The sequence below is a fragment of the Rhagoletis zephyria genome, unplaced genomic scaffold, assembly GCF_001687245.7.
Source record: "Rhagoletis zephyria isolate East Lansing unplaced genomic scaffold, Rhagoletis_zephyria_1.1 Rzeph_scaffold_01678, whole genome shotgun sequence".
NCBI classification, from domain to species: Eukaryota; Metazoa; Arthropoda; class Insecta; order Diptera; family Tephritidae; genus Rhagoletis; species Rhagoletis zephyria.
The window spans coordinates 83,483-94,162 of record NW_016158762.1 but is presented as its reverse complement, the minus strand read 5'-3'; positions in this window follow the sequence as shown (position 1 = coordinate 94,162).

Here is a 10,680-nt window from a genome sequence, read left to right as displayed (position 1 = left end):
CTAAACATATGTATTTGCTGCAAATTTTTAATCGCATTTTATGTTTAAAAATTGTTCGCAAATACTTACGTTTTGCCACACTTTATCAAATTTTATAACCCGCTCATTTTTATTAAAAAATACCAAAATATGGAAAAGAAGCAAATCAAAGTAGCTGTGCCTAACCTCTCTTATGTTGGGGCAACAGCTGAATTTTCCACCGCATAACGTGAAAATTATGTGTTTCTTGTAATTTGTTTTTGTAATTTTTTACTTATATTCGGCTAACACTACCTTGTGAAAATGCGCCTATCTGTAAAGAAACAAAGCTACTGTGTGGTGTATTCAATATTAATTTTTTGGTGCATTCTTTGGACCACTACCAATTGCTCTCAGAATTTGTGATGTGCTGAGTCGCTACTTTTAAGAATTGATCGATACTCGGTACCGAAATGTTGGAATTTCTAATAAAAGCTCACAATAGCCAAAAATATGAGTTAATTGTACACATACATATAGTGTCAGCTATTAATAATACAATTATAGTTTAAACAAGTAAGAAAGTCTAAGTTCGGGCGGAGCCGAACATTAAATACCCTTCGCAAATATTAAATAAATGTTTTTTCACCTTTCCGGAACCTACCGCTAGATGGTTAGCCGGGGTGTATCAATTTTGAGTAAATTAGCGTGCTTAAATTTCGAAATATTGCAGTTTCAAGCATTTCTGAAATTTACCGTTATATAAAAAGCGGCTGTAATTTTAGTCCGGTTTCAATAATTTTCAACGTTTTACTTTTATGTGGCAAGCATAATAAAAATACCGAGTTTGGTACAAATTGGTTGAACGGTTACCGATATATATATATGTCATCATAAGTGGGCGGTGCCACGCCCATTTTCCAAAATTTTATCATAAGCGTATTTCTTGATAAAGGATTGTTGCAAGCATCAATTTTGAATAAATTAGCTTTAATATTTACTGATTTATCGAAGATTTCGTATTTCTCCAAATTACCGTTATATGGGATGTGGGCGTGGTTACTGTCCGATTTTAAAAATTTTCGGCAATTTGGTATCCCGTACCAAGGCCAATAACTGTGCCAAGTTTGGAAGAAATCGATGCAGCGGTTGCCAAGATATACACATGTAACCATAAGTGGGCGTGGCTATGCCCATTTTTCAAAAATTTATAATATTCTTATTTTTCGTCTAAAAATTATTGTAAATATCAATTTTGAGTGAATAATCTTCAGTAGTTACTAAAATATCGCAGTTTTCGTATTTCTGAAAATTACCGTTATATGGGAGGTAGGCGTGGTTATTGTCCGATTTTTCCCATTTTCAATACCATCCGTCCTATGCCCAAAAGAAGTGCACATACCAAGTTTCGTTAAGATATCTCAATGTTTACTCGAGTTATCGTGTGCACAGACGGACGGACGGACAGACAGTCACCGCTTAATCGATTTCTCTTTTCATCCTGATCATTTATGTATACATTTGTCTATATCTATCTCGATTCGTTTTGCCTGTTACAAACAACCGTTATGTGAACAAAGTTATAATACCCTTGTGCACAAGTGCGCTCGGGTATAAAAACTAAAACCTCCCTATTATAATTGCCTTTCGAACTGTCCTCAGGTGTGTAACTTGAGAATAGAAATCGCTGCATCTTTTAGGCGCATCAATATTACCTTGTTACATCCCGAGCTAATAAAAGGAAGGTAATAAAAATAAATAATATTGCCACCAGAACTATCGCAGTTGGGAAGACGGTTGCGATAAGTAAAAGAAGGCGAGAGTTTGTTTTGCGATCGCCTGCGCGATAGTAGAAGCACGGTTGCCACACGACAAAAAATTTTCTGGTCAGAATTTATAAAAAAAAAGTTACCTAAAAGTTACCAAGTAAAAAACAACGTTTTATAATACAATAAACTGTAAAAATAAACCACGTTTATTTGCCATGAATAAGACATGGGTACAATAAATAGTTTTATTAAAAGAAAACTAAACAAATTCATTTAACATATGAGGCCATGAGGACCAAAAAATTTTTAGTAATATGAGAAAGAGGGATCTATAAAAAAATGCGGTCTTTTACTAAAAAATTCGTTGCACCTACGTGATGCTACATATTATAATAAAAGAAAACTAAAAGGACGTGCCGCGAGCTATTGCCGTTTCGATTCTGGTAATGCATATTAAGGTGCACCTCAACTTTTTTCGAAATGTCAGTTAAGCTACTCTGGCGCTCAAGGCCTCATATAAAAGATACATTTCCATACATCCTTACTAATATTATAAATCCGAAAGTGAGTTTGTTTGTTTGCTACGCTTTCAAGCTTTAACTACTCAACCGATCATCATGACGTTTTGTACACTGCTGTCATTTAGCCCAACTTAAAATATAGGATAAATTTACTCTCGATTAGACAAGGGGGCGTGGCACCTCCCATACAAAGGGAATATTTCATATTGCATTTCTCAGGAAATATTTTTTGATAGATTACTGGATCTTGGTATGGAGATATTTACAATCATTATCTAAAAATCATTATCTAAAAAATGGATGTCAAGAGGTCTGTTTAAAATTTCAAATTGAGTTCAGGGGATAAGTTAATTAAAAAAGTAAGACAAGTGAGAAGTTTAAGAAAGTTTTTTAAATATATTTTGAAGATGGTTAAACAAATTTTGAACCTCCTGTTTCTTAATTGAATTTTCCTGAAATAAATTTTACTCAATGTAGCACGTAGAAATTTCATACACTCAGCAAAGCGGGTGAGGGCGATCTAGTATGTATATAAATACATTTTTATTCAATCTGTGAATAGGTACGTGTATAAAAGGATATAACAAAAATTTGTGAAAGAAAGAGCAACACATAAATATTTTTGCATCGCACGCGTTTAAAAATATATTTTTCATAAAAACGCGCTTTAACCTCTTGTCTTTTGAACGGGATCTTAGCCTCCAAACAAAACATCTACTTAAGTGCATATACCGAAGCATAAAGAGCCCAAATACACCGCACAAACGCTGTTCAAACCTCCTTTTTTCATTTCCTCTATATATGGCTCAAAGATCTGTCAATAAGTATTGAACGTGTGTCATATTTCGTGATATCAATTCGGGGCTCGGCATTTCGCGGTGCATTTCGAACAAATTAGATGTTGTAACACCATACATATAATAAAAAGTATAGATGATTTTCAATAAAATAACATTAAATTTAGATAAGATTTCCAGGCTTCATCTATTGGACTTTAAACCTCTCAACAAAAAAACATGTAAATACTTACGCGATAAATATAGAACATGTATTTAGCATTCCCGCGCGATCCATCACTATTTTGAAATCCATTAATATGGATCACCATCCAAATATCACAATAAATATTGAACGTGAGACAGGCGCAGACTGCCCAGCGATAATTTTCTTCGATATGTGTGCAATTGTTTCTACATATTAGTGTTGTCACCGCTGCACACAACCACAGGCCAATTTATCAAATTAATCCAATTTTTTTAATCTCACTAAACGAGCAATTCTTGTATATACATATATATATCCATAGGGTTTTCGGAAACGGCTCTTACGATTTTGATGAAATTTGGTACACAGATAATGTTTTGGATTTTAAGGTTATCTGAATAGGCAATATCTCCGAAAAGACTCGTATAAGGTTGCCACCTATTTGAAATTAGTTACAAATTAAATAAAACATCATAATATGGGTATCAAAGGGAAGGTATTTTAAAGATCCCTAATTCAAAAATATTTTGAATCGCATATAGGGTTGCCAGACGTACTGCTTTCGGGAGTAAACGTACTCCTTTTTATTGCAATGTACTCCCATGTACTCCCAAAAAAATATATCTGGAAATGTACTCCTTTATTAGTTTTGTACTTCTTTTGTACTCCTTTTTCCAGCTTTTAATATTTTATCACATACAGGGTATAAAATAATAACTGTTGTACTGGCCTTTATAGATTTTGCGAAAAAAGTAGTTCATTGTTAATTATCCACAGATTTTACTTTAATTTTATTAATTTGTTTTTAAATTTTAACCTTCATTTGGGTTTACCGGCGGTAAACACTTTGAGAGAAAATCGCAAGTAAAAAAAGTCGTTATTGTATAGTTTTTAAATTTAACCCTCATTTGGATTTACCAGGGGGTTTGGGAGAAAAGCACAATCGACAGGCAAGTCTTCGTCGGTTACTTTATTACATATCTTCTGTAACCATAGGCTAATTTCCTCCCACTAGGAGGGAATTCATTCGACCAACCCTATACAGTTTTTTTTTCTTTATACAAAATCTAAGAAAAAATACACCTGAAAAAGAGGTGTGTGCCGCATGTACTTATCTCCCAAAGCTGGCAAATGCAAATAAGGATTAAAATTTTAAAACCAATTAATAAAATTAAAGTAAAATATTTACAAAGTTAACAAAAAAATACCTTGTTTAACAAAATCTATAAAGAACCCTTATATTTTTCAAAAAACCTGTGCAACAGTTTTTATTTTAGGCCATGTACTTTGCCATTCATATTGTGGCAAACACTACTTAGGGCCGGTTGTTCAATGTCTGGTTATCACTACTTGCCGGTTAAAAATCATTATCGACGATTTCGACATCATGCATATAACATGTGATCGATAAAGCAGTCGTTGTATCTAACCGGAGCATCTTCCTCCGATTTGTGCTAATCAGACATTGAACAACCGGCCCTTAGTAAGCAAAGTTAAGTGTTACTATGTTTATACGTAAGCTATTTGCAAATAAAAATAATTTGCAAATACTTAACTCACTGTTTATTCGATGGTGAAAAATTCTTTTTAATATTGCCTGATTATAAAAAGGCAATAATATGACCATCGAAAAAGAAAATAAGGTTAAAAATGGCAACGTCTTGATTATAAAAAGGCATTAAGATAACCATCGAAAAAGAAAATAAACCTAAGAATAGCGGCGTCTTGCGCTTATTTGCAAATAGTACCACTAATCAATACTTATTTGCGCGATTTAGTTATTTGCAAATAAAAAAATAACTCGGCGTTTATACGGCAAGTTTACCATTTTGCAAATTCTTATTTGCAAATAATACGTGCGTATAAACGCAGTATGTGATAGTGAAAAAGTGTAAGCATGGCCTTAGCAAGGTAGATGCAGGGCGCTCGGATATAAAAATCAGAAACATATTAAATTATTTATAAAGCTTAATTTAAACAAATGGCATACATTCAGGTAGAGTCTGGAATACTTTCCCCCACCTAGGCGCCCTATGGGTCCCAGGGACCCCTTAGAAAAATCGCCAAAAATCACAATTTTCATTTGCGTCCACAGTATTTTTGCGTAGAATTCGGTTAAGGATTATAACCCTTACTACGTAGAATCCTCCTTTCTGTGTTGCCGAAGAAGAGAGGAGGAATCCCTCTCTTCGTCAAAAGTATATAAGATTTCTTTTGGATATAAATCCGCATTCGGTGTCCGAAGTATTTTTGAACTTAACTCCTTTCTGCCTAGGCGGCCTTCGGCCGCGCTTAGGGATTATAACCCTTACTAAGTAGAATTCTCCTTTCTGTGTTGCCGGGGAAGAGGGGCAGGCACCTCTTTTGTTTCAAGGGTACATAAAATGTCCCGTGCAAATGAATATTCAACCTTTTTCAAACGAAAAAACGAAAGTGAAAACTGTGACTTTTGGTCATTTTTCTAAGGGGTCCCTAGGGAACCATAGGGGCCCTAGGTGGTCGGGAGTAACATTTTTGTCAATGGTGGTTCATGCCCTCTCCAAAAAGGTCGGAAAAGGTGCCACGTCCACTCCCCCTTCGATCTCCATCTCTTTAACAACCACCCCTATTGGAAAGCCAACCGATATAGTTATTTATTTTTCACATTTATTGTCGCTTTAAAAAAAATGTTTAAGATATCTTTGTTTGTTTGTACCTAATTAATGGTAATTTGTAACAATAAATTGCACAAAAAAATAAAAATAAAAATTGTACTCGTTTCTTATGTCATGTACTGCTTTTTTCCTATCGAAAATATAAATGTACTCCTTTCTCCGTTTCAAAATCTGGCAACCCTAATCGCATGTTTATTTAATTTTTTTGTTTAGAAAATAAGGTAAAATATTACTATTCATAGGTACCAAGAGAAGGTTTTTAAACAATGCGTTCCCTATACACAAAATGTTATGTCTTAGGATAATAGTGTAAGATTGCCACTTATTTTCGATTCTGCACAATTTATCTAAAACATTGCAATATGGGTATCAAATGAAAGGTATTGTTGAGAACTTTGGTCAGAAAATATTTTCCATTAGGGTTGCCACGCTTTCTTGTAATACAAATTTTTATTTTGTTAATCTCAATCAACATTTTTTTATGCATACATACTTAGTACACATATGCTCAAGATGTGTACCATTCATTCCAGCGTATTTCGGAATAGGGTTGCCATCTAAATTTTAGAGTGCGGGATAGATATGGAAATCCCATTTTTTATTTTTTTTTCTTGAAAACTTTAAAAAGTATATGCACTCCGGGCAAAGCTCGGTCAACCTGGTGCTGTGGATTTATACACGGCAAACTTACCAAAAGTTACCAAGCTAAAAAAAAAGTTACCAAGCGCTCAAAAAGCTACCTATTTTGGTCACAAGTGACCAAATGTGGCAACCGTGAGTAGAAGTACCTATGTATGTAAGATGCACGCATATGAATTATGCGTGGCTTTTATTGTATCTCTGTATTTCCATAACTCCCTGTGTGAGGAAACCAAATAATGTAATTCTTAACAGAAGTGCTTAAAACTTAACAGTTTGGCAATTTAAACACTGTTGAAGTTGATTTCCGGTACTTCTCCTACTAGCGCCCGCAACTATACTTCTTATTTACTACCGCCGGCAGCTTTAACAATTTTATAGTGGTTTTACGTTCTTTGGCAAATTACGCTCTGTTAGCCATACATTTTACTATGTTTTGACTGCCTTTGTATCAAGGCCCCTGGACCATATAGGGAATTCATTTATATTTTAAAAAGCATTGTCATCGTGATTGGAACTATGCTGAAAATTACAAGTATATACCTTGTCGGGAAGTTAGTTTAAAATCGATTGTAAGTTTCCGCGAGATGACCAAGTTAAATAAAAGCTTGTAATAATAAGACTACGACGCAAGATACACACGAATATCGAATTAAAAAAGAAGAGAATATCTGCAAATAGTGCAATACTTCAACTCCAAGCACGAAACATATCCTAGATGACTGCGCACAGTTTATAAATCACAGGCAATCACTAGACAACACAAAACCTACAGATCTACTCTTGAAAGACTCAACAGACAAAATTATTAAACTTATAAGCTATTTAAAATATTGTAATATCTTAAATGAAATTTAACTGATACATTACAGACACATATACACATATATAGTAAATAACCATCACTTAAACTAGCTTAAGGCCACTGTAGCCATAGTTACAAGCTCATTTTACTTTATAGTTAACTGTAAATACAATTGTCAATAATAATAATAATAATAATAATACTTCATCATATCAATTCTAATTTATTTATTGTATCGACTGCTGATTGGAAGATCGGCCTATCTCGGAAGCCAGTTCGAAAACGCCCTCTCCCAAAAAACTTTTCAAGAACGCCTTTTTCAGAATTCGTTTTAAAAACGCCCTATCTCAGTTGCCGATTCAAAAACCTCTATTTCAGGACTTTTCAATACAATTTGAAGTGAGATAGGGCATTCTTCAACCAAATTTTGAGATAGGGTGAATTTAATAAGGTGGTGTTACCGGCGAATCTGAATTTTTCGCCGTGGAGGACATTACATCAAAATTTCGTGTTTGTTGTAGTTCATACTAATGACAGTATGAATATCTGCGTATAATTTGTTAGTGTAATTTTTTACTTATATACGGCTAACACCACCTTATTAAATTCAACTTGATCAGTATTGTGCAGATTTAATTGCCAGCCAGCGTTGCCACAGACACATTATTTTTCCTACCAAACTTTCGTACCATAACCTACCAAACATTATTTTGCATTTTAATATTTGTTTTCAATGTCAAATTTTTTAAAAACATAGTTAACATAAACTAGTAAAACTAAAACACAACTAGATTAATAAAAACAGATTAAATGCGTATAATGATCCATTTTACTGTACAGACTTATCCATATGTACATATGTTTCTTTACACATACTACATACATATCGTCACTAGATACGAATAAAGACGCGAGCTCAAAAGTTGATAGCGAAAAAAGAGGCGTAAAAAATTTCGGCGAAGAAAGACTTAACATAGCTGACGGCAAATAAAGCCGCGTTAAGCTCTTTGACAGCGAAGAAAGACCCATAAACTTATGTCCGCGGTCAACTATATTTTCGAGTGCAACAGTATTCCCCAGAACTCCCAAAGAGTTTTCCCGAGCTCTTTGTTCGTGTCTAGTGACGATATTATTATTATTACGTCGAAGATACCCGCGCTGCGACCTAAGAAGGTATATTGTGCTAAATCAAAATTGTAATCACTCCAACCTTAGGCTATTTAAGAAGCTCAGCACTTTGGATGAGGCCATGTTCCAAATTTTAGATGGAGAAGGCAATCGTTCTCCAAGGTGTATCAATCTACGATTCATGCTTCGTGGACTGGCACATAGAATATACTCTGGGGTTTCATTCACCAGCCGACAAACCCTATAGTCCGTCTCTACAGAAAGACCCATTTAATTAAAACTGTAAGTTAACTTGCATTGTGCTGTCAGGTTGCCAGTATGAGTTCTAAGTTCAAGGTGTCTTTCGGAGTTCCTGCTGTCTTATTGTCTTATTCCCTTTGACTTCCGCCAGTAGGCAGCAATTTGAGATTATTCCAAGCAAGCTCCTAAGTAGGTCTGCAGTGTATCCTTTAGATGTACCACAGAAAGGCTAGGGGCTATTCAAACGCATTTGGGCTTCACGCTTTGCGAGGCAGTCAGCCCTTTCGTTGCCTTCAAACCCTTCATGCATGACGCTATTGTGGGCTCGCAGGTGGCTCAAGAGTTTTCAAGCCTTGATGCCGTTTTAAAAGACTCTAATGCCTCTAACGCTGCCTGAATGTTCTGGCCTCATTTGCCTTCTACGATGAAATTCGCGAACACAGACTTCGATTAGGAAGATTTCCGCCGGAAATATAGTTGAGTACGAGCCCAGTGGCAGACTTTTCTGGAATCTTGGTCCAAGTACGCCATACATTATATCGCTACCTAAAGATGAAAGGTGCCAAGGCCATTTTTTTTTAAGTTTAGTTTTTGATGCAGAATGACAAGTAATACGAAACCACATCGATTTTTCGTCTCTCCTGAAAAATTTCTGAAAATGGACTTGGCACCTTTTTACCCTTAGGTCACGATATATGAATGTCCGTATTGCATATTGGCAATAATAAGGTATACGTTTGTACTTAGGAATCAGGTATATTTACATGTTTGTGGCCGCCATTATACGAACGCGCCGGTGAAATATTTGTGTAAAAAGGTTGCTAAAATATTTGGAGATACGTACATATTTTCTATTTTTCGCAAATAACTATTACTCATTGTCCTGAAACCTACCAAAATCCAATCAAGCCTACCAACCTACCAAATGGAAAAAAACCTACCAGTTTTGGTAGGAAAAGCCCATTTTTGGCAACACTGTTGCCAGCCTTGTTCGCCGCACACATTATGCTTGCTTCACTTAACTACATACATACATTGAGAAAGCACCGTCTTATTTGTACATTTTGGGTTTTTAGGCGATGTCTTATAAAATTTCAATAATTGTTTTCCCCCAAAAGTAGCCTATGTCGGGATAGGTCCTTTTCCCTTTAAATCAACATTTCATTGGATTCCCAAACAATATTTTAACGTTTAACTAGCCAAAGATGTAGTTGAAGATGCCCCTATAATAGAATCTTAATAAAAATATAAAACAATTTCAAAGGAAACTAATTATTTTCTAATTCAACATAACCATCTAAAGTGACTTATAGCCCTGACAAAGACAGTGAACTGATAGCATGTATGTATGTCATTTTGCTCGCGCTGGTCCAACAGTCGCAATGGACGAGTGATCAGAGCGCTTGAGTGTCACTTGAGAGATCCGAGATCGAGTCCTCGCGTAGGAGATTTTTTTTCTTTATTATTTAATTGTTTTTTATTTTATTTATTTTTAAATAAAAATCACCAGCTAATGCGCTAGAAATGTTGGTGGAATATTTTATTTTCATCAATAAAGAACAATAATAATAATAATAATAATAATAATAATAATAATAATAATAATAATAATAATAATAATAATAATAATAATAATAATAATAATAATAATAATAACAAGTAGCAGAGAGCAGCGGGGTCGGACGCTGCTACGTCTGGGTTAAAATGGCGCAAATCACTCTGGTGAGCTGCTACCTGTCTCCAAACGACACAGCCGCTGTCTTCAGGGGAAAGCTCGAAGACCTTGAAGACGAATTGCGCGATATAACCGGCCACATAATTGTTGCTGTAGATTTAAACGCAAGAGGCGTGGAATGGGGTATGCGCCAAACAAACACCAGGGGAATACTGGTCCTTGAAATGGCAGCCCGCATTGGCCTGACCATCCTCAACACCGGAACGACCCCTACATATCGAAGGCCGGGTTTTGGATACTCTATCCC